This window comes from Dermacentor albipictus, chromosome 8, assembly GCF_038994185.2.
Source record: "Dermacentor albipictus isolate Rhodes 1998 colony chromosome 8, USDA_Dalb.pri_finalv2, whole genome shotgun sequence".
NCBI classification, from domain to species: domain Eukaryota; kingdom Metazoa; phylum Arthropoda; class Arachnida; order Ixodida; family Ixodidae; genus Dermacentor; species Dermacentor albipictus.
In genome coordinates this window covers 108,803,993-108,828,826 of record NC_091828.1, presented here as the reverse complement: position 1 = coordinate 108,828,826, position 24,834 = coordinate 108,803,993, and positions in this window count along the sequence as shown.

Sequence of the window (24,834 nt, the reverse complement as noted above, 5' to 3'; positions counted from 1 at the left end):
GTCTGCTTAAATCCACCGCAATAACACTTTGCTTTTCTCTTCGCCATAATCACCATAAAACAACTAATAATATAGTCTATATTGACTAGCGTCCGTGTTTAACTTGTTCCAGTGGTTGGCCTTTCACTAGTTAACAACTGCTAAATTTATCGCTCGGCGCAAAGCGTGCCAGCATGTACCAGAGCCTCCTAGTAAGTTGTCGCCACTTCTGTTGTCTACAATGTCGCCGAACGGTGTGTAAATCGAATTGCATGCACGACGCAAATAGTGTCGTAAGCGCTGGAAGGCTCGCAGAGCGCCGGCGATTACACTTGAATCTTGCACTAGTCGAGTTAAGGAGGTTGACCCGCACACGAAATCTCGACGGTCGGCTCCTGTACTCGCTGCTATTGTAGTGCTTTCAAAATCGGTGCTAAGTGTGTTACTTCTTTTGCTGGGCACAAGTTCGCCCAATAAAGAAGCTTGTGACTCAGCGTTGTGCCATTGTAGTTCTTTATTGCCACTCTAACACCGTGACAATATCATGGTACAAGTAAGAGAACCCAGACAGGAAGAGTAAAACATAATACTCTACTAGATGCACAGTCATAACATCAGTTCAGTTATCGACACTACCAAACTACGCAGAAACCTTCATTCAATGACAGACCTGACCGTTTTCACCGTCAAGGAGCGTCTAAGAGAGCCAAGTGCAACTGTGTTCGCACAGTTCGACCAGAAATCGTGACATGCAATACTGTTCGTTCCGGCCGCAACAGTGTATTGAACGAATTGTATGTCAGACTTCCGGAAGCGATCAAAAGAAACCATACAAGTTGACTGAAGCCATGATTGAGACCTATCTCAGCCAAGCAAGGTCTCAGTAGAGGAAAATATCATTTCTTGCGCTGCATCGTTTAAAAAAGACAACAGTAAGTATCAAAAAAGCAAGCTAAACTTCTAACATGCTTCCGATTTACTTGCGAGAACGAAAGCCGAGGGAAGGTTTGCGGTCATATCTAAAATAGCCGCAGGCCGTTCTTCAATTTCTTCCTAGTCGCAGGCTCTCTTCGCTTGCAAGCGAAGATACAACGTTTTCTAAAGGCAGTTTTTAGCAATTCTAGAATATGCTGCTTGTAGTGGGGCGTTCTGCAAATCGTGACTCAATCTTTAGTTGCGTCTGAAGTACGAGTTGTGTGTGGGGGTTTCTTTATTTGTTGTTTTTTGTTTTGTTTGTTCTTGCAATTTCGAGCTTCATGATTTGATCAAGTGTTTTCTGTTGAGCGTATTAATACAGAAAGGAAGCTTTTGTTATATAATAAAATATGGGACTTCTCTGTTGGTGACTACAAAAAGTTACTGCAATTTTAATGCCTCTTTGAAAATTTCAGTATCATGCAAATCAAGTGAAATGCCTGCTTTTCCACAGGCGTAAGATGTTTCACGAATGAGAGGTAACGAAATATGGTTGTTATGCTTGCATTTATTTATCAGTTTGCTACGAAACGCGGTACAAACATTTGCATGCAGAAAGAAATAACGGCAAACGCTCACACATTGGAAACTGCTTGAAGCGTCTTGTGTGGAGTTGTGCCTCGATTAGCACTTTTAGTGACTTCGTTTTCCGGCAGACACGGTCAGTACTACGCCAACGTAAAAAACTAATATGGTTGCAAACAAGGAATAGCACACGTGGCGAGTTGAAAATTGACTTACGAACAGCCTGGACCGCGTACAAATCGTGCAAGGTACAAATTGTGCAACAGTTGCGTTAGAAAGTACACCTAAATTTAGAAGCCTTCGCCATCGTTTCGCCTTTGCGTTTAATGGGCTGCCGTTCAAATGTACTTTTTGAAGTCTAGAGAATCCGGGTCCTTATATCGGATTCGGGGGGGGGGGGGGGGGGCAGGGGCGCTTCTTGTGACTGTAGTTAGAAACGGTTTTAGCGAACCTGAAACGTTGCTTGGGTTAGTAAAGTGCCAGTAATGGTGAGGTTTGCGTAGGCGAATACACTGCGGTCCGGCAGTTTTGCAAAAAAGAAGGCAACGCCTTGCTTCATTTTCGACGTTATTCCTTTTTTTTTTCACCATTATCCTGCCGCCTCTCCACCAACTCTTTTCATGCCCGAACATGGTGCTGCAATGTGAAAGAAAAGAGTAAATATCTTTTAATTTTTTCTCGTGCTTACGACAAGGAAAAAAAATAACTGAAATACGCACGAGAGAAGCAGAGACTGGTTGATAATGTTACATTTACTACAGTGATAAAATTAGGATATCGTGAAATATACGTTTTCCTAAATTTAAAGCGGATTGGACGTCAATGGCACCAAACCCGTGCAACCTTTGAATGAGCCTAGCTCTAGTTAGGCTGGGGGCTGAAATGTTTCAAGTTGTTGCCGAGGTTTGTCCCTTTTTCAAACGTCCACAGTCTCCCGCTACCGCGAAGTGGATGCGATACGTGCTTTCAGCTGAATACTTACACCGAACATTTTCCAGACATCCCTCCAGATTGATGTAAAAATTTACATATATTTGCACAGGCACCTCGCTTTAGCCCAGCTGTCGTTCAGCGCTATCACCCCAACTATACGCCGGGAATCACATTGCTATTTATTCTAAAGAGTTAATTATTTCTCATATATTTTTTTTACGTAAGCAGAAACGAGTTTGCTGCAAAGAGAGATGGAAAGACGCGCCGTGAACGTGAGTACCATCGAAGCACAAACGGACAGGGCGCGAACGCAGTCGCTACATATATTACCCTCTCCAGTGAAGCAGCTGGTCGGGCAATAACCGCGGGGTGGTCAGACGCCGCTTGGCGACGACGGCTCAAAGCCTCCCGCTCCCGCGCAACGATCCGAGGAGACGGCCGGGCCTGGCCCTCATCCATCACTAAGCTCCCACTGACTAGGGGAACGCGGCGCTCCTGTTAGCCAGGCGCGCGGCGAGTCACGTGGTCAGGCGGCGACCCAGCTGCGGATAGCGCATGCGCCAAGCCGGCGGCGGAGCTAGGCGCGGCGAGTCACGTGATGCGTTGCCAAGGCTACGGCACAGCTGCGGTCAAATGAAGGTCAGATTGCTGGCGACGGCGAAACTCGGCTCGACGCGCTTAGTGAAGCCTTCGCTTCAAAATGACAGAGACAAATTCGATGCCAACATCGGGCACCAGAAATACTGTAGGGCTCATGTTTGGGTTGGTCAGGAGAAAGTGCTGCTGTCCACGGACAGTAAATAATATTTGAGGCAAAGTCATCCGGTTGCATTCTTTAAGGATAAGGAACGCGCACTTTCATAAAATTTACGCTGTATGCAGTGCGAGGACGCCGTGACGTGACGCTATTCCAAACTTTTTTGTTTCCATTTCTGCAATCAGCCCTCCGCGATTGGTCAAAAACCTTACTTTGGACCACCCTCACTTCGCCTTTCTATCATGCGACGTAGCGAAAACCGCGATTGCTCTCAATCTGACGTGACATGTACACACTGATTATGCATGATTCGACCAAACAAAGAAAAATTTTTATTTCTGATTGGACGCCCTTCCGCCATTCACCATCTGCTATGGGTCAAAAGGTTTCCGGCTGCACTCACTCCCCCGTCTGCCATTCAACGTCACAAAACCGCTAGACTTGTTGCGTCAAAGCGACGTGTACGCGCTAAAGATGCATTAATGTGCTGAACAAACCTCGATTTTTTTTTCTGAATAGCCGGAGACTGCCCCGTTTCGAAAGGAATAGAAGGTGGCTGCCGCTGATGGCTGACGCACTGGCTACTCCCACATGCCCGAGAGTATGGGTTTATTTGCGTATAACAAAATTTTTGCTAGACAGTATAACGGGAAGGAGACTTTCGGCACTTGTACGACATCCCTCTGCCAACTATTCTTTGTTGAGGATCTGTTTTAGCGGCATGTTAAGCGGCATTTTAAACTGTCCGTCGCACGCCGTCGTAATTTTATGCAAGTCACCGCAAGTTAAGAGAAAGCAAACCAATCGTGGGCCCCGGCGCCTCCCTCTTATCCGGTTATCTACTTTCACTGTGCTGGCCCGGCCCCACCGGAACTCCCTCCACTTGAGCGTGCTCCTCGCCTCTTGTCAGCCAATTAGATAGCAAGAACCGCTCAATGTAGGCGATGGTATTCGTTTTGAAAGCAAACAAAAGGGACCTCCTAAAAACGAGGAGAGCATTTGATTGGGCAGTTCAGGCAACGCTGCGCGTCAGCACCCGATGTTCGCGTCGCCGATTACGCAACTTTGACGTCAAGAAATTGGAATAAAAATACACTGGTATAGTTTTACGTTATAGGGCCCCAAGTGAACAAATAGCAAGAGTGGCCTGTCCTCACATGCTCTTGTCTCTCCTCTTTTGTTTCTCTCTCGTCTAGGTTTTTGGTGATGTCCGTCTATCCAAGCGTCTCCTGCGCTCACGTTCTGGAATCTAATTGGCTGACAAGAGGCCAGGAGCACGCTCAAAGGGAGAGGGTTCCGATGGGGCCGGGCCAGCACAGTGAAAGTAGATAACCTGATGAAGAGGGACGTGCTGGTGCCTGCGATTGGTTCGCTTTCTCGTAGCTTGCGGTGCCTTGTCTAAAATTGCGGCGGCGTGCAACGGACAGTTAAAAACACCGCTGAAACGGATCTTCAACAAAAAATGGCTGTGGCTTAGGTAAGGTTAAGCCCAGGATGCGAAGCATACTAGCCTTTATTTTAGTTGTTGAACCACTGTTTAGCCTGGTGAACTGCTGTTGCTTGGCTATATTTGGTTCGGCTAGACGAAGAAACAACTCATGCATTACTTCTTCGCCTTCAAGAGTGGAACGCGACAGCGTTCCCGTCGACCCGCCAAGGGGTGTAAGACAATGGGCTACAGGGCAGCGACTACGCGCCCCGCATTGGACGCGGTGAGCGTCGAGCAAAGCAGCGTTCGGCGCGGCAACGAAATGTGCGCCTGAGCAAGAGACGCACGCCTTAGAAACAGCGCGTTTCTAAGGCAACACCGCATTCACTAGAGGCGCTTTTGTACCGCTTTGAAGCGTTGTACTCGTGGCTCAGTGGTAGCGTCTCCGTCCCACACTCCGGAGACCCTGGTTCGATTCCCACCCAGCCCGTCTTGCAAGAGTTGAGCCAAAGCCACTTCTCCTCTGTCGTGACGTCACGGTGTCACGTGATTTCATGGTCACCGCCGCGCCTGAGGAGCTGGGTTGAGCCCTCGTAATATGCTTCGCATAATAATATCCACTGACAGCAAAGGAGCAATGGCGACCGAATTACTGCAGCCGCCATGCAGCTGGTGGCGAGTGTTAGCGACGTGACCCCACTCCGCAGTCGGACGCTCCCCTTGTATGATTTCACCAAGGACCCTCCCTGTATACGACGACATAAATCTCCGAGTGCCTTTTTTGTTCACTTTTCTGGAACAAATAGGAAAAGGCGGATTCGATTTTTACGGTCGTTCATCAAACCTCGCTTTTCAAGTGGCGTCCTAGTTCGGTTTGCAATTGGGTTGAGTATTGAAGGCTTTTCAGCGGAGACGCACCTCTGCTGTTTAATCTGGCCTCGAAGAGGGCTTTTTCTCTTTAATTTGGACGAAAACGTGAATGGGTTGACGAAATGCCAGCCAGATTCGTCTGGGGGAAACGAAATCACTTCCGATTGCGCAAGTACGTTGAAAGCTGAATGACTCGCTTCGTCTTATCCCGTTTGCTGTGGTACAGATTGCCTGAGAAGTTGAGCAACCGAGAACAGCCGATTTCGGTTTTGATCCACAGCACCATGGAAGATTAGGAATGCGGCACAATGGTAGCTTAAAACGCCCCCACCTGAGCCATGATCAGATGACGACCTAATGACGAAATGCGAGTGAGCAATTTGCTCACCTCGACTATTTCGGTATTCGGCCGAGTTTACTTCGTGTTTGTGAGCTTTTTAAAACAAGTGGAGCACGTCTTCACTCTGACAAATCAACGGATGGAATGATATTATTTGGGGAAACATGGAGTATATAATAGCCAAAAATCTCATTTTCAGATGGCGAAGATCTCAAAATTCACGTGGGCGACCATAGGCTACTGCCATTAGACTGATAGTGTTTTCGTAGTGTTGTCGGAGTGTAGTTTCATAGTTTTTTCGCTATGAAAGTAAATAATCTAGCGGTTTGTTTTCATCGAGGAACAAGAAATAAAGACCTGGACACAACGAAGAACTGCGTCATTCGTTGTTGGCATCTCTCCACAGGCCTCTGCTTTCCGCTGTGCACTTCGGCAAATATCACGGGCATGACGTCTACCAACAAAGTTACGGTATTTCAGAACTGCGCTATTATTTAGACGCGATTAGTTCACGTGATGCGACCTAAAGAGCGGGGAAAGTGGGATTTCTGTGTGTCTTCGTCGTATGCAGTCCTTCATAAAGATGTCGACCGCAACGTTGCAGTCCTGAGGCAGCAGAACGATGTACATCTGCGCTAATGCACATATGCGTTGTATAGTCGTGCACACAAGATGATTCAACACGCTTAGAGAATGACGGGATGTTACGCAAGCACGCCCTTCGCCTGGAGGAATGTTAGGAAGAAAAGTTTTAGATCGGCGTACCAAATTACCTAGTGCTGCTTTGTCGACAAGAAGTACGCCAGAAAACGAATGTCATTTGGTTTCCACGTGTTGTGTTATAGCAGTCGGCAAAGAGATTACCAAAGATTACCGGTTGGCAGCAGCGCTATACATCGGCGCTCCAAACTCCCACACGCCGCCCCACTTCGGCAAGTTCCCTGAGTGATGAGAGGTAACTTTGCGACAATTTCGAGAGTTGCATAACCATCACATGTCTGTGCAGGACGCGTTCGAGGCATGCGTTAGTGGCCCGCTTAAGAACGTCAGTACTGTGAAACGATGATGCGCCTCCTATATGCGTTAAGTCAATTATCATTCTTACTGAAACGTTAGGTACGCAGCCCAATAATCCGATACATATTTTCGTATGATTTCCATGTAATTGTTACCGAATCCATATGTATAGTTCATACGAGTTCAAAGTAGTAACTTAGCACGAATAAAAACACAGTAACAAGAAAGATGGACAAGGATGGACAAAGACAAGTGTTACGATTTCCATCTAACTTTCTCAAGAATAGCACGCACAACTTCTGGAAGTACCCGACTTATTACAGAATGTTTCAATGGGAATTAGTAATGCTAAAATTAACGATAGCATGCGCAAGTAAAACGAAGAACATGAAACTAGCCAAAGAAAAAAACCTGGGTTACAGTGTTTAAAAAAAAAGAAGGAACATACGCGGGTCCCACGTGCTGTGTGAATCAGTTTAGGCGAAGCTATCATGCGTGTTTGCAAAGAATGCGGTTCTTATTCAGAAAAAATTTGCCCCTTATCGAGCACACTACGAAGTTGGGTACACTTCCGTAAGGAAAGGTTTCGCTCAACACAAACTTGCATGCAGTGCTCCAATTAACTGATCCCACGCGCGACGACTAGCGAATGACGTCGATAGCATGACAACGACCAAGAAAGGGCGTCGGCGTCATGAGAAAAAAAAACTAAATTATGGGGTTTTACGTGCCAAAACCACTTTCTGATTATGAGGCACGTCATAGTGGAGGACTCCGGAGATTTCGACCACCTGGGGCTCTTTACCGTGCACCAAAATCTAAGTACACGGGTGTTTTCGCATTTCGCCTCCATCGAAACGCGGCCGCCGTGGCCGGGATTCGATCCCGCGACCTCGTGCTCAGCAGCCCAACACCATAGCCACTGTTCAACCACGGCGTGTTCCCGTAGTCATGATCCCGTAGTCATGAGGACTACGGGATCACGGTACTGCCATGACGACGGCGGATTGACCACGACGACATGCCGAAGACTGCGTGACAACAGCACAATGGTGATGATGGCACGGCGAGGACAGGTTCACCAATAAACCCGAAGAATGTTGCTGGTTTCATTTTGATAGACAATAGTGTCTAAGGTAGCACGTGCCAAACGCAGTTTCTTAAATCGAAGATTTGTTTCCCAAAAGAAACAACCTTACAGTTTTCCCGTAGCAGGCCGCATTACCCATTAATAATCTACGGAACGGAATCTCCTAGGCCTGACTTTCAGACACGGGTGCCCCGGCAGTGAGAATTACACATCCGACGAGGGCAGATGATTTTCCATTTGAGATTAGGAGAGATAAATGCAGTTAGGTCCAGGGCGTGTAATGTTTAGAAAAGGTAAGCTTTGGTTTATTACGGCAAGAATCTACACCTTTGGGACATAAATGCAGTAGACGGCAGCAGATGATGACGGGGAATAAAAATATTTAGAAATTTGCACGCGCAGCGTGGGGTCAGCTAACGCAGGACGGTGGTGCCTAGAGACTGCTGTCACCCTTCTGTTGATGTAGGCATCATAGAGAGGAAGAATACCACGATGAAGACAGCTGCAGCAACTCCGGTTCGCGTTTCTTTAAACACGCTACTCAGATGCTGTCAGACACGTCAGATTAAACTTGCCCCCAACCCATTGACTCTCGTCCATATTTCGTTCTGTCGGAGGGCCCGCAAGAGAAGTCACAGATCAAAAGATGCGGCGTGCCAATCTAATGTTCCCATAGTATCGAGACAAGGAAGGCAATCCCGGGTGCGACAAGTTGCAGCGCAAGGCAGAGTATCCAAGTTTCTCGCGGAAGGCATAAAAGCTCGCTCTTGTCGGCTAGAACCTTTCACTCAAGGAAAGAAAGAGAGAGAAATAATTAGATCGACAGGAGCAAATGCAAAAGGGCTGAATACGAGAGACTACCACATGTGACTAAGAAGAGCGGCGAAGCAGGCGGGCCCCCGAGAACAAAAAAAGGAAGGAATACTTTGCCCCGAAGTCAATACGACAGCGAGATTACGCTTCTGTACTTTTAGCGAATGGTGCGGCAAATCAAATCAAGTCTGAAAATGGCGAGACCTTTACCGCACCGCCGCACGACGTCGACTGCACGACTTGACTAAAGGTCGCTTTCGATATTGAATTGGAAAAGTACACGGAACCGCGCAGAGAGCGAAAGATATGGACAACTCCTGGACGTGCGGTTAAAGCAACAGACGGAGACTGTCTCGACGGGGTTGCGCTACTTGATTGTATATATATATATATATATATATATATATATATATATATATATATATATATATATATATATATATATATATATATATATATAGTCATATAATGAGAAGCCAACAAACACTGACACCAAGTACAACATAGGGGAAACTGTATGTGCTTAATAAATGAAATAAAGTAATGATAAATTAATGGAAATTAAAGTGGATGATCTTCTCGTTTATTACATAACGAGGGCCTCGAATCCGGCAACATTGATGCCTTCAGATAGCATATGTGGGTTTATTGACCAGTTGCCTTCACCCGAAAAGATCACGTTCTCGTGACGCCTGCGGCAAAAAAAGACGTTCCACGTCCGCCGCCAAGGTCTGTGAGTGGGGGCGCTGGCTAACACTCCCAGTGTTCTACTAGTACACATAAATACCCAAGAAAGTGGATGGGGAAACGCCGCCGCGGTAGCTCAATTGGTAGAGCATCGCACGCGACATGCGAAGGTTGTGGGTTCGGTTCCCACCTGCGGCAAGTTGTTTTTTCATCCACTTTAATTTCCATTCATTTATCATTACTTTATTTCATTTATTAAGCACATACAGTTTCCCCTATGTTGTACTTGGTGTCAGTGTTTGTTGGCTTCTCATTATATGACTAATAAATATCGGGTCCCTCGGTTAACCCCTTTCTTCTCGTTTATATATATATATATATATATATATATATATATTCGTGCAGTGTACTTAACAGCTGCAACTGGTCAAATGGGAGCGAATATAACATTAATGTGCTGTGTCTTCCATCGAGAGTAATCCAGCATACTTATCTGTGAGAGTGTGGTAAAGGTCTAGTGGAATCGAATAAAGTTTAATGTATAGAGAGGCAAAACAGTCACAAGAGAAAGGCAGGTTTGCTGACTAAGCGGATCTTGATTGACTACCCTGCCCTGCGAAATGAAGAAACGGTGCTGCCAGATGGGACGAAGGACAGACGTTGACAGTAATCACGCGCGCACGCACAATGAAGGCTTTAAAAAAAATCCTGGAGTCTTGCGTCGCCAAACTGCGAAGCAGGTTATGCGGGGTGCCTTAGTGGAAGACTGCAGGCTTATTTTGTTAGCCTGGGGTTCCTTAACGTACACCCAATGTACGGAACGCTAGCTTTTTTCTTTTCCCGCTCAGCCGCCATCGCAATGGATACGGCAGAAGCGTATCGTATTAAACACCATTTCGCATATATCACTGCGCCACCGTTTACCTGATCGCACTTGTCCCGCCACCCCACTAACGCCACCTAATGTCGTATTTTAATGTAAGCGCTTCCACTGTAAGCGCTCCCACAGTAAGCTGATCGGTCTATAATTTTTCAGGTCTATAAAGACTTGAAAAATTAAAGACCAATCAGCTTACTGTCCGTTGCATACAAAGTATTTACTAAGGTAATCGCAAATAGAATCAGGAATCAGCATTATCTGTTTACGAATATGTTAACCTAACGATCCAGCCAATGTTGCTATTTTCAAACATATTTCTCAGCGCAGAATATTTCCTGGAGCACGACATCCCTACGCATGAAGCACGGCCTGCCATTTATTTTGTAGTCAACAGAAAATCGTATGATCCTGAGTAGTACAGTAATCGGCTTTTAATGCAAACTTCGGGCGCACAAAGTTCGCTTGTTCCGCAAAATTTATTTACGTACACTTCAGTACTTCGTCGCGCCTAAATATTGTTTAGGACAAACCTCTATCTAATCTCTTCAAAGTTCATACAATTCCTAAAAAAAACTGACTCACGCATGAACAAAACCCAAATTCTGACGTCATTTCTTTCTTGTTTGTGAGCTGTAGTCAGGGGTTAAAGTTAAAAGTTTGATTGGACAAATCGTGGTGGCAGCTTCATCATCAGTTCTATTAGTTTCATTGATTAGTAACAGAGATAATTTTCGCTGCTAAGGTATTTGTCTATTTCAGTCGCATAACATCACAGTTTGTAACGGAAGAATCACAGCGTCCAGAAACAGCTCCGTCTTATGAAATCATGCACTATTGTACTAGTATATCAAAAACCTTCTCACTGCTGTTTACGTTTGACTATAAAGTCAGTCTTTACGGCTTCACAGTCAAAGCAGGCACCCGGGCAGATATCTTACGCTTTATGTTAATTAGCTCGTTAATGAGCTCATTGGGGTGCGCTTTCACGGCAACCGTTTATTGTGTGCTCATGTTCTAACATAAGTGCAGACGAATGCTTTGGCTTGTTCCGGCATTAAGGTCATAATTAAAAACGATGTTATAAACACGATGTTGCTTCTTTTATGTTTACTATCTATCTATAATCCAGCACATCTGCCACAGGTTGCTGAACCATTGGGCCTCAATACCCGCAGGTGGGTGCTATCGTGAAGCAAGAAGCGAACACACGAATCAGAAACAGCTCACTTGTTTTGACTGGCGTCGACTGCTGTAAACGTCCTTCCATCATGTGAGCCCCACGGCCCTACTCCGTCCCACATAGTATAAATTTTATTTCCACGATTGTCATAAACCGGTGCCCCGAAGCCCTGAAAAATAAAGCGGTAGCAACGTGCACAAGCCTCCATCGAGCTCATCTCGTGCAACTGAGCGTCTACATCACCAATAACGTCAAGCCGAGTCCAACGGTCTGCGGGAGAACGCCTCGTCCATCGTGCGCCAGGGGGTCCCAAAACTAATGTTCCGTTAATCACTTCCTCTCAGCACGGGACCTGCAGTCACGGCCAGAAAAATTAACACCTTCTGTCTGGACTAGATCGAGAAACAACCGTAAAGGGGGGGGGGGGGGGGGGTCACAGTCAGCTTAGTTACTCGGTAATGCCAATCCCCACAAGTTGACGCCATGGCAAATACGTCCAGCTTTCGCACGCTGTGTTTCGGAGGACCCCACGCACAGCCTCGTGTGGGCACTGCACTAATTGCGACCTGATGGTATCTCGCCGAAGCACAAACGCACAGGCCAGAGTTGGGGGGGCGTTCTCAAGCAATCAACGGCAGAGTGTCTCCAAGTCACAGCTTATTTCGACTCGTACGACCTTTGTGGACCCCTCATACCTCAAGCTATAGGAAGTAGGAAATAAAAAAACAAGCGCGTTATAACCTCCTTGCGCGCTTCGTGTGCTACATCGCGTATTTGATTAGTGTAAGTGGATTTTGTGAACGTATAGCCCAGCTAGGAGGACGCCGAGATTACGGCCAGGCAACCTGCGACAATTACTAAGCCAGCCTGACACACGCAATTAGGAGCTGGTCACTGCCAGCACACTATTTAATTACACGGTACGTCGCTCTTACGCCACGTTTAATCACCGTATTCTCAACAGCTGCACATTCCCTCTCTGGAGCAAGAAGTCAAAACGAACTTTTTTCGAAGGGCTGCTGGCAACAACTGACATATGTAGGAGGCCCATTAGCAGGCACAGTCGCACCTCCGGCGCTAATTGCAGACAATAATTAGAAAAATACTATCAACACAGCATTATCGAGTTCAAGTAGTGTGACATACCCTTGCTCTATTTCGCACATCCAGCTGCGGGCACTAAAGGAATCGCCGCAGAAGGTTGTAGCGACCGCCCGTCACTTCGTTGTTCCCGACGTGGTGGTCTGGTTCCGGAAATCCAGTTTGCCTCGCCGTGGGGCTCATTGCCCCCCTAGTCTTTCTTGGAACCGTAGCGGATCCGCCCCCCTGGGGCACCACCACTGCCACTCACCAAACCTGCTTTTGCTTTTTTGCCCAGTCGACTCCCCGTACTCAACCTGTCAAAACACGTATTCGTTACCTCCGCTGAAGCGAGCTCCCAACAAGGCGAGTGCAGCAACCCTCATCTAATCAGATTAAGTGTGAACGGTAAAGAACTAAGTGTGGTCAAAATATAATCCGGACTCCTACCGCTATGGCCTGACATATAATCATATAGTGGTTCCGGCCTGTAAAACCCCGAAATTTACTCAAATGTTATTCATAAATCCCTGCGTGAAGCTTCCATGAAGCCAGTGTTGCGCGGAAAGGGATCACCGGTGGTCAATACAGAAATAAGTCCTCATCCGGCCATTTCGAATTTTGCTGTCGCAACCCGTAGCTTCCGCTGCACCGCATGCTGTTAGTTGGGTGCCACCCACCTAACCATCGAAAAGCAGATTGGCAGAAAGTTTCGCTGAAGTGGCATTACATGTCAAATGTAAGTGCTGCTCGGTTAGCGCGTGGTGCGTTTTTTCGGAAACAAGAGCAAGTTCCCAAACTGGGAGCAATATCACGCCCGGCTCCGAAAGGGGCGTGCGAGATACAGCGGGAGAAAAATAACTGAAAGGGGAGGAGCAAATCTGTTGTTAGACTAACAGATGAAGACTGCTGCGTAAGTAAAGGACGACGTCAGCAGACATTCGAAACTCCCCAAGCATCAAGCTAATACATAAAGTGTAAAAACAGTCGAAATATACTCAGGGAATCATGTCAAGAGCCCTAACAAGATAAAAAAAAAAATCGCTTGCCATCATTGTCCACAAGATGGAAGGGAATGGTGGGATAAGCAGAAGGCGGGAAAAGACTTTGGGTTGCAATATAGTGCACTGGGAGCACAATTCTGATGCGCAAATAGTCGAAGGAAGTCAATAAAGAAGAATACCGGGCCCACGGCGAAATCGATGCTGGTCGTAAAAAAACATGGAGACAGTTACTGAAGGAGATAGTGTGCATTGAGTCGGGCGGCACACTGCGTTTGTTTGTTGTCCTACAAAACCAGAATACGCAGCAAAATAAAATACAGTGCTTCAATGGCGGCATTTCGTTGAGTGTCACATTCGTTTCCGCCGTTTACCAAGAAGCTGTCGCTCCTTCGAGAAAACATTGCAGCCCTCATTCATGGCATCAGGGAGAATGCGATGAAATGGAGCGAAAACGCCTCGAATGCTCACTGAATTTTCTTTTCTTTTTTTCTATGATCGGGCGTCGGCAGGGAATGTTCTTAGCATAGTGATGTCGACTACGCAATGCGCATAGAGTAAAATACGAGTAGCCCTGTCCTTGTGTCTCCGAAACGTACGACTGCAGTCGACAGTAAGGGTATGCAATGGTTTTTTTTTCTTTTGCACGAGCAGCGGCAATTATTCCAATGCTTCCAGAGCATCTCTCGCCTACTGCCAAACAGCTAAGATGTAATAAACAATAAAATTCAGTGGAACCCACCTCACGGTGACTGTCGATGTTACCGAGTTCAGCACTTAATGAATACAGCGATGCAACGTATTGACACGGTCGAAACGAGTTATGTATGACGCGTGTACTGCAGCATGTATGTATGTATGTATGTATGTATGTATGTATGTATGTATGTATGTATGTATGTATGTATGTATGTATGTATGTATGTATGTATGTATGTATGTATGTATGTATGTATGTATATATGTATGTATGTATGTATGTATGTATGTATGTATGTATGTATGTATGTATGTACGTACGTACGTACGTACGTACGTACGTACGTACGTACGTACGTATGTATGTGCACGTACATATTTATGCATGTATGCACTCGTTCCTAGGTATATACGTAGTTTTCAACCCACTTCAGCCAACGTCTACTGTGCCCCTTTTCATTTCTGATCAGCTGTATGAAGGGAAATATATGAGCTTTCTCAGCGTAACCAAATCTTTTTTATCTTCATCTTGCAGGCACTCAATTACAGACACCTACGAAGGGATGCGTCTCTGACGAAAGCAGATAGCTCTGTTTGTTCGCGGCTCCTCTGAGAAAAACCAGCGTCTTATCGCTTTCGGTCCCCAGCGAATGTTGTTGACCAGCCAAAGCGTCGATGATTTACTAGTTGCTATTTTGCAACGACCGTCTGGACTTGTGAGCGGTACATAACGTCCCAGCTGAGTGGGCTGAGCCTTTCGAGCTTTGTGCATAGCTGCGGACTACGCGTCTAGATTGGTGTCGCTTGCCTGAACAGCGTCACCGATCGCGGGATCCTTTTATATTTTTGTCTTACTCGCCGTACATGCCGAGCACATATAAATGCCTCGTGGGACTTCGAGGAAAATCGTTTGCGCACTCAGCGCTAAGCGCTAGGCAGTGAAAGGAATTTGTGTGCGACCCACATCGTGCTAGACCTCATGCGAAATCTTAGGCACGCAACAGCGAAGTTGACCCCGTCATTTTCCAATACGATGAGAAAGTAAGCCGCGTGGAATGCTCTGATGCGAAATTTCTGATCAAAACGAACTAAGGCATCGATTGGAACTGAGGTTAAAGAAAGAAAAAGCCCAACAAAATTAACGCAAACAACGTTAAAGAAGAAATGGGAGGGGAGGTTCCAGAAAACAATTGTGCAAGAGCCCTGCTCGAATGATTCTCGAAGTTAAACCATTGCTTCCCAGTAGTTCTGGTGATATATGCTGTAACTTTTTCGAGCAGTGTCCGCGTCATTCCTTTCGGTCCTGTATTCTTTTTTTTTACGCTAACTAAAGTTGTTACTATGGATTACCCACATACCCAAGCATACGCTCTTTCAAGTTATATGCTACACGGGAAACCTCCTGCTAAATTATCTCTGCTGGTTAACGCTATGAGACGTGTGGGTGTTGTGATATTACACTGCCCTTTAGGTTCGACTCCCCTAATAGGTACGTGAAAGCCTTTGCGAGAGCAAATATCCGGTGCTGACCTCAGGACGTACCTGCCAAGTCACTACTCTTCATTACAATGTCAACATGCACCGTTTACTGCGACCAGACAGCCACCCGCACATGACAAAGGGCCGGGTCAATTACAGCGATCTGTTCAATTAAAATAGGAATCCTAGAAAATTCACGTCACCTTTTGAGTAAGCATGTGCTACAGTCAAGCATACACAAGGATACGGCCACGCCAAGCTGGTTCGTATTTGTTGAGTTCCTCCTTCTTTTTCCCTGTAAAGCAATATTTCAGCGTGCGCGTTCCCTGCATTTCACAACGCAATAAACAAAAGTGATAAGCCCTCATCAAAAAGTTTGGAGGCCATTCAAGTAAATGAAGAAAAATCACTTGGTTCTGGAACTTACGGTACGTTGAACATTCCGGGAACAGGTAAGTGCTCTTCAAGCTCGAACAGTATACTACACGACGAAATGGAAATGCGCACACCTCCGGAGCTCATTTGTTAGGAGTCCCCAGTTGTATAACTTTGACACAGAGACGACTAAAATAGCCACGCCGGAATAAAACTTTCCGGCTAACTGAAGTGTCTCATGAGAACCGACAAAGCTTTACGACTTGCATAACTGCGCGCGAGCCACGGAACTTCATTTTAGTCCACTCCGCCAAAAAAAAAGGGGGGCGGGGGGGTCTTGCGTTGAACCATATTTCTGGGGCCTGCAAACAATGAGCGACGCGCACCCACATCGCAATGAGTCGGTTACCGCCACTCCGAAAAGGGACGAAATAAGTCGCACAACAGAAGCAAAGGTCAAGCTGCAGTTTAATTTTTCCCCTCGCAGAGACCCGCTCGAGAGGCACAAAAGCCCGCGCTGCTGAAAACTCGAGTGTGAGGCGGCTGGGATTATAATTAGCGAATGGACCAGAACATACGGCTTGAAAACAAGTTCGAGTTGATGGGCGAGTGTTAGCCGCGCCCTTAGCGAGGAAAGGCTTGTTTAACGAACGTGACCCACGCTGGATGTGCCGGTGTACTATACGTGCACACCAAACGCTAACAAACAAATGCCGTCAAAATGTAGTCTCTTAACGCAGAAGTCCTGTTCAAACTGGCAAACAGCACTTTGCTGCACTCGCTGCAATCTGTCTTTTACATTTTTTTTTTGTCACCAATCACGATGTCGGCGTCCGCTCTACCAGGAGCTCCAGAGTCCCGGCAGCACAAGCAGGCCTCGGCAAACAGAATGCGAATGCATCAAGACAGGTCAATGCGAGGCTGCCGTTGATAACCGCACGTTGCTTTTGGCCGCATAAGTTACAGTAATTTGCCATATGTTCTTAATGCGTAAGCATGGGGAGAGTCAGAGTGGAAAAAGTGTGCGAAGCCTTTTACGTGGTGAACTGACACACACACACGCACACACCCTCCCCCACACCCATATATATATATATATATATATATATATATATATATATATATATATATATATATATATATATATATATATATATATATATTGTCGCGAAGCACTTTGAACAGTAAGCGTTCGCGACTAGAACGCTGGAGCAGCGAGAGGTAGTGTAGCCGACCGAGCACCGAAACAAGGTGTTGTTCTTTCTCGTCATCGTTGTCTCTCTTCCAGCCGCAGCCCCACTGCTCCCTATTTTACAGTACAGTTATCTCCCCCGCGGATAAGGAAGCCGTCCCGGTGACCTACGGGTAGGACAGCACAGGCGGATCATAGTAGGGCTTGAGACGCTGGGCATGCACAATTTCGCGTCCACGACGGCGATGATCCAAAGGTAGCTCGAGGGGTTCCACAATATAGTTGACTGGAGACGTTTGTTCGATCACGCGGTATGGGCCTTGGTACTTCGACGCGAGTTTCGGTGACAGTCCAGTGGTAGAGGCTGGAACCCAAAGCCACACTAGCGAGCCAGGAGCACAGGATACAGGAGCATTGGAACTTTCTCGATGGTGCTTCTGGCGTTGCTGGTCTTCTGACGTAAATATACGGGAAAGCTTGCGACACTCTTCTGCGTGTGCAGCAGCTTCGGATAGGGTAGTTGTTTCCGTGGAGTCAGGGCGCTACGGAAGGATAGTATCCATTGTGGAAAAAGGTTCGCGTGCGTACAGGAGAAAGAAGGGCGAAAATCCCGTGGTAGTCTGCGTGGCGGTGTTGTAAGCGTAGGACAGAAAAGGTAGAACATGGTCCCATTTGGTTTGGTCGGATGCAACGTACATGGCCAGCATGTCACCAAGAGTGCGATTAAAGCGCTCGGTCATGCCATTAGTCTGCGGATGATACGCAGTAGTGGTGCGATGAATGATGCGGCATTCTTTGAGGAGAGCCTCGATGACGTCGGAGAGGAAGACGCGGCCTCTGTCACTGGGTAATTCCCTGAGAGCTCCGTGGCGAAGGATGATGTGGCGCAGGAGAAACCAGACGACGTCACGTGCAGAAGCGCTGGACAAAGGGAAAGTTTCCGCATAGCGCGTAAGATGGTCGATGGCCACGATTACCCAGCGATTGCCATCTGATGTGGTTGGCAGAGGTCCATAAATGTCGATGCCTACTCGATCAAAAGCGCGTGCTGGGCAAGGCAGAGGCTGCAATGGGGCGGTTGAATGACGAGGCGGATCTTTACGGCGTTGGCAAACCAAACAGGAGCGGACATAATGATGGATGAATTGATACATCCCCCGCCAGTAGTAACGAAGCCGTAGACGCGCGTATGTCTTCAGTACCCCTACATGCGCAGGGGTACTGAAGTCATTTGAAGACTGAAACGTCATTTACTAACGTTGTTTTACTCCTTTTCGGGAGTACCAAATTTCTTTGCTTTATTCATAAATCCTCCTAGACACGTCGTGGACGACATACTGCATGTTTTCGCAATACCGTATTCAGCCTTCCGCGTACCTGAATGATGCATAACGGGCAGCAAACGAAAATAAGTATTCCTCACAATTTCTTGACAGAATGCATGGTTGTTAATCCCTGGTAGGTCACTAGCACCTCCCCTGTGACGCAAATATCAACTGTCGTTTACTTGTAGGAAAGCTAACTTGCCGACATAACAGATTGACAGAGCACAGAGGTCTGTTGTTTTTGTCGTCGTCGTCGTCGTCGTCGTTGTTGTTTTTGTTGTTGTTTTTGTTGTTGTTTTTGTCGTCGTCGTCGTCGTCGTTGTCGTTGTCGTTGTCGTTGTTGTTGTTGTTGTTGTTGTTGTTGTTGTTGTTGTTGTTGTTGTTGTTGTTGTTGTTGTTGTTGTTGTTGTTGTTGTTGTTGTTGTTGTTGTTGTTGTTGTTGTTGTTGTTGTTGTTGTTGTTGTTGTTGTTGTTGTTGTTGTTGTTGTTGTTGTTGTTGTTGTTGTTGTTGTTGTTGTTGTTGTTGTTGTTGTTGTTGTTGTTGTTGTTGTTGTTGTTGTTGTTGTTGTTGTTGTTGTTGTTGTTGTTGTTGTTGTTGTTGTTGTTGTTGTTGTTGTTGTTGTTGTTGTTGTTGTTGTTGTTGTTGTTGTTGTTGTTGTTGTTGTTGTTGTTGTTGTTGTTGTTGTTGTTGTTGTTGTTGTTGTACATACCCACAGTGGGGGATCGGCCATGAATCGGGTGGTTAATTGGGTGTATAAAAACAAGGGACTTAACAATTTGAACGTTGGAGCTTAAAAAGCAAACGTTTTGTGTGTGGAGAAAAAAAAATAGTCAGAAGAAAACTGTGTTTAAGAAAATCTAACAATACATAAGAAATAAAGTCTATGGCGGGGAAGGAGAAGGCTCAGTCTAACATGGTAATCGATTGGTTTCAATTAGGTAATTTTGGAGTGCCAAGCAAGCATTTCTGTTACTGAACCCAATAATGGAGGCTCCAAAAGATAGGATCACAGGCACTGATATATTTAGGACAATATGGTGAAGCAGGATTTCGAGGGGTCGTTTTCTTATAATAGAAAAACGTCTGCAGGACAACAAGAAATGGTCTGTTGTCTCCGCTTCATCACAGAATGAGCATAACATTGAGGGGACCAGACAAGACCTTTGTAGATAGAAGTGTTATCTACGGAAACAATGGCTTTAGGGGAAGTTTAGAAAACTTCGTCTTTTTTATCATTTTGTTATATAATTACCCTCTGTAAATAATTATTATATTTTTATTCCCAGCCTCCTGTCAGGAATTGGTTTGTTTTCGTCTGCGGTATTTAAGGCCGTATTTATGAGCATTTCTGCGGTGGCAAATTCACATACTTCGGCTTTCCAAGCCCAATCGCTCGCCGAAGCTCTGTCGCGTGCATCTACGAATGACACGGAAGACAAAGAAGACCAGCGCCTTCCTCGCGACGCATTCTTCCCCGTCACCGTTTCAAAGAGTTCCATCGTCTCCGTGGAACCCCGCACGTAACCTGCAGCAGGTGCGAGCAACCAGGACGCCTCGAGAACGCAACCACGATGGCCCGTGAGTGCAAGGTCGCCGCCGACGATGACCGAGGCCCACGCCGCTGGCCACAGCAACGGGGCTCGACGCTGGGTCGAAGCGCCGAACGGGGGGCCCCTTCCGAACGCAGCCAGCTGGCGAAATACCAACACGGCCTGCAGTGGTCAGCGACTACGACTCCTCAGGTGCCTGCGTCAGCAGCGGCAGCGCCTTCCCACCACCTTTGCCCACGGCCCGCACACGGTCCAGCGAGTTGCCCGGTTCGACGATCGCCACACGAACCTGTCATCGGCGAACCTGGGCAGCACGTTGAACTTTTTCTCGCTTTGCCTGCGAGATTTGGGTGTGCCTCTGGTCTTGTAGCCTACACCACGGAGGTGACTTGGCCTACAGCGAGGGCGAAGCAGCTGCCTAGGCCGCTTCGCGCGGCTCTTGAATTGACGAACGTGGCGACTCGTTCATCGCTTCCCGCTCGGCGCGCTGCGTGGCGAAAAGCGGCGAGGAGCGTGGCGAAGCCGTCGCCCAGGATTGCTGCGTTGAATGCGATTTTGGCGCAGTGCTGGAGCACGCGTAAGGCTTCTGCAGCACTGGAGAAGGCGCCTGGTCCGAACTTGGACCTCTATAAATAAACATCGATTAACGAAAAAAAAATTTCTTTCGAGCATTTTTTCCGGTTTCGGCGAGTGCGTCAAAGCATGCCAGAAAACCATGTCGCTTAACACTGTGATACAATAGAGTCTTGAGTATTTGTGGCCCACGCTGGATGTCCAGGTGGACTTTATACGTGCACACAAAATGCCAACAAACAAATCCCCTCAAAAGGTGTAGTCTCTTAACGCAGAAGTCCTGCTCAAATCTGAAAAGAGCACTTTGTTGCGCTCGCTCGAGTCTGTCCTTTAAATTTTTTTTTTGTCACCAATCACGGTGTCAGCGTGAAAATAGCCATATAATGAAGTTGGCTCACGAGGCTATGGGTGTCGAATGTGCTATCTCGCCGCGTGGCGTAGACAGTTGGCAATGTACGAATTCCCACTTTTTTTTATTTTTCACACATGCCGTTCATGCGGGATAAACGTCATTTACTAAAGTTTTTTTACTCCTCTTTGGGAGTGCCAAATTTCTTTGCTTTACTCATAAATCCTCCAAGACACGTCATAGACGACATACTGCATGTGTTCGCAATACCGTATTCAGCCTTCCGCACACCTGAATGATGCATAAAGGGCAGCAAGTGAGTGACGAAACTTTGTTCTGAACGCCTGCAGAACGGTTAGCCTTCCCCTGTTAGGGAGGCGTTACCGTGACGCGGCCACGACGTCTTCGCGGCTTGTGGCGCCTCTACTTCGGCCGCGGCCGCACTATTCCCTTTGGTCGACCGCGCCTGCCCCTCCTTTGGGGTGGCAGCCTCCCTCCGGTTTCGCTCGGTCGTTGCCTTTCGAGGGCCGCCGAGACCTGCTGGACGGCCTGGGTTTGAACATCTTGGTCATAGCGTCTCGTTGCGGCCTCGAGCCGCGGCGGGATCGTTGTTAGTGTTGCAGCTTCATGCGGATTCTTAGTACAGTCCCAAAGGATGTGAGCTGCAGTGGCTCTTTCCTTTCAGCAAACGAAAATAATTATTAGTCACAATTTCATGACAGAATGCATGGTTATTAATACCCGGTAGATCCATAGCATCTCCCCTGTGACACAAATGACAACTGCCGTTTACTTGTAGGAAAGCTAAGTTGGATACATAACAGATTGACAAAGCACAGAGGCCTACTCTTCTTGTCGTCGTCGTCGTCGTTGTTGTTGTTGTTGTCGTTGTTGTTGTTGTTGTCGTTGTTGTTGTCGTCGTCGTCGTTGTTGTCGTCGTCGTCGTCGTCGTCGTCGTCGTCGTCGTCGTCGTCGTCGTCGTCGTCGTCGTCGTCGTCGTCGTCGTCGTCGTCGTCGTCGTCGTCGTCGTCGTCGTCGTCGTCGTCGTCGTCGTCGTCGTCGTCGTCGTCGTCGTCGTCGTCGTCGTTGTCGTTGTTGTTGTTGTTGTTGTTGTTGTTGTTGTTGTTGTTGTTGTTGTTGTTGTTGTTGTTGTTGTTGTTGTTGTTGTTGTTGTTGTTGTTGTTGTTGTTGTTGTTGTTGTTGTTGTTGTTGTTGTTGTTGTTGTTGTTGTTGTTGTTGTTGTTGTTGTTGTTGTTGTTGTTGTTGTTGTTGTTGTTGTTGTTGTTGTTGTTGTTGTTGTTGTTGTTGTTGTTGTTGTTGTTGTTGTTGTTGTTGTTGTTGTTGTTGTTGTTGTTGTTGTTGTTGTTGTTGTTGTTGTTGTTGTTGTTGTTGTTGTTGTTGTTGTTGTTGTTGTTGTTGTTGTTGTTGTTGTTGTTGTTGTTGTTGTTGTTGTTGTTGTTGTTGTTGTTGTTGTTGTTGTTGTTGTTGTTGTTGTTGTTGTTGTTGTTGTTGTTGTTGTTGTTGTTGTTGTTGTTGTTGTTGTTGTTGTTGTTGTTGTTGTTGTTGTTGTTGTTGTTGTTGTTGTTGTTGTTGTTGTTGTTGTTGTTGTTGTTGTTGTTGTTGTTGTTGTTGTTGTTGTTGTTGTTGTTGTTGTTGTTGTTGTTGTTGTTGTTGTTGTTGTTGTTGTTGTTGTTGTTGTTGTTGTTGTTGTTGTTGTTGTTGTTGTTGTTGTTGTTGTTGTTGTTGTTGTTGTTGTTGTTGTTGTTGTTGTTGTTGTTGTTGTTGTTGTTGTTGTTGTTGTTGTTGTTGTTGTTGTTGTTGTTGTTGTTGTTGTTGTTGTTGTTGTTGTTGTTGTTGTTGTTGTTGTTGTTGTTGTTGTTGTTGTTGTTGTTGTTGTTGTTGTTGTTGTTGTTGTTGTTGTTGTTGTTGTTGCACATACCCACAGTGGGGAATTGGCCATGGATCCCGTGGTTAATTCGGTGTATAAAAACAAGGGAGTTAATTTGAACGTTGGAACTTAAAAAGCAAACGTTTTGTGTGTGGAGAAAACAAATAATAAGAAGAAAACTGTGCATAAGATAATCTAATAATACGCAGGAAATAAAGACTATTGTGGGGAGGGAGAAGGCTCAGTCTAACATGGTAATCGATTGGTTTCCATTAGGTAATTTTGGATTGCCAAGCAAACATTTCTGTGACTGAACCCCATAATAGAAACTCCAAAAGATAGGATCACAGGCACTGATAAATTTAGGACAATATGGCGAAGCAGGATTTGGAGTGATCGTTTTCTTATAATAGAAAAACGCCTGCAGCACAACAAGAAATCGTCTATTATTTCCGCTTCGCCACAAAATGAGCATAATGCTGAGGGGACCAGACCAGACCTGTGTAGATAGAAGTGGTATCTACGGAAACAATGGCTTTAGGCGAAGTGCACACAACTTCGTCTTTTTTTATCATTTTATTATATAATTACCTTCGGTAAATAATTATTGTCCTTTCATTCGCAGCCTCGTGTCAGGGATTGGTTTATTTTGGTCCGCGCTATTTAAGGCCGTATTGATGAGCATTCCTGCGGTGACAAATTCATATACTTTGGCTTTCCAAGCCAAATCACTCGCCGAAGCGCTGTCGCGTGCGTCTACGAATGACACGGAAGACAAAGAAGACTAGCGCCTTCCTCGCGACGCATTCTTCCCCGTCACCGTTTCAAAGAGCTCCATCGTCTCCGTGGAACGCCGCACTGAACCTGCCGCAGGATCGAGGAGGACGCCTTGCGAATGCAACCACGATGGCCCGCGAGCGCAAGGTCACCGCCAACCATGAGCGAGGCCCACGCCGCTGGCCACAGCGACGGGGCTCGACGCTGGGTCGAAGCGCCGAACGGAGGGCCCCTCCCGAACGCAGCCAGCTGGCGAAATACCAACACGGCCTGCAGTGGTCAGCGACTACGACTCCTCAGGTGCCTGCGTCAGCAGCGGCAGCGCCTTCCCACCACCTTTGCCCACGGCCTGCACACAGTCCAGCGAGTTGCCCGGTTCGACGATCGCCACACGAACCTGTCATCGGCGAACCTGGGCAGCACGTTGAACTTTTTCTCGCTTTGCCTGCGAGATTTGGGTGTGCCTCTGGTCTTGTAGCCTACACCACGGAGGTGACTTGGCCTACAGCGAGGGCGAAGCAGCTGCCTTGGCCGCTTCGCGCGGCTCTTAAATTGACGAACGTGGCGACGTGTTCATCGCTTCCCGCTCAGCCGGCTACGTGTCGACGTCGGCGAGGAGCGTGGCGAAGCCGTCGCCCAGGATTGCGGCGTTGAATGGGACTTTGGGAGGAGTGCTGGAGGACGCGTAAAGCTTCTGCAGCACTGGAGAAGGCGACCGGTCCGAACTTGGACCTCTATAAGTAAACATTGATTATCGAAAAACAAATTCTTTCGAGCATTTTTCCGTTTTCGGTGAGTGCGTCAAAGCCTGGCAGAAAGCGATGCGGCTTAGCGCTGTGCTACACTAGAGTCTTGAGTGTTTGTAATGGCCCCTGAAATAGGCAGTACTGAAGCAAAGACGAGGTCAGGCGGGCACGTATTTATCACCAGCCGCTGATGCTGCTAAGGAGCGTGCCGTAGTGTATCTTCCTTGTTTTTCTATCAATGAGCCCTCAGAAATATTTTAATCTTTCAGTTGCGTAATGTTTCGTTCTTGAGTACTTGCTTTTGACATCACTTAAAGTCCGTAG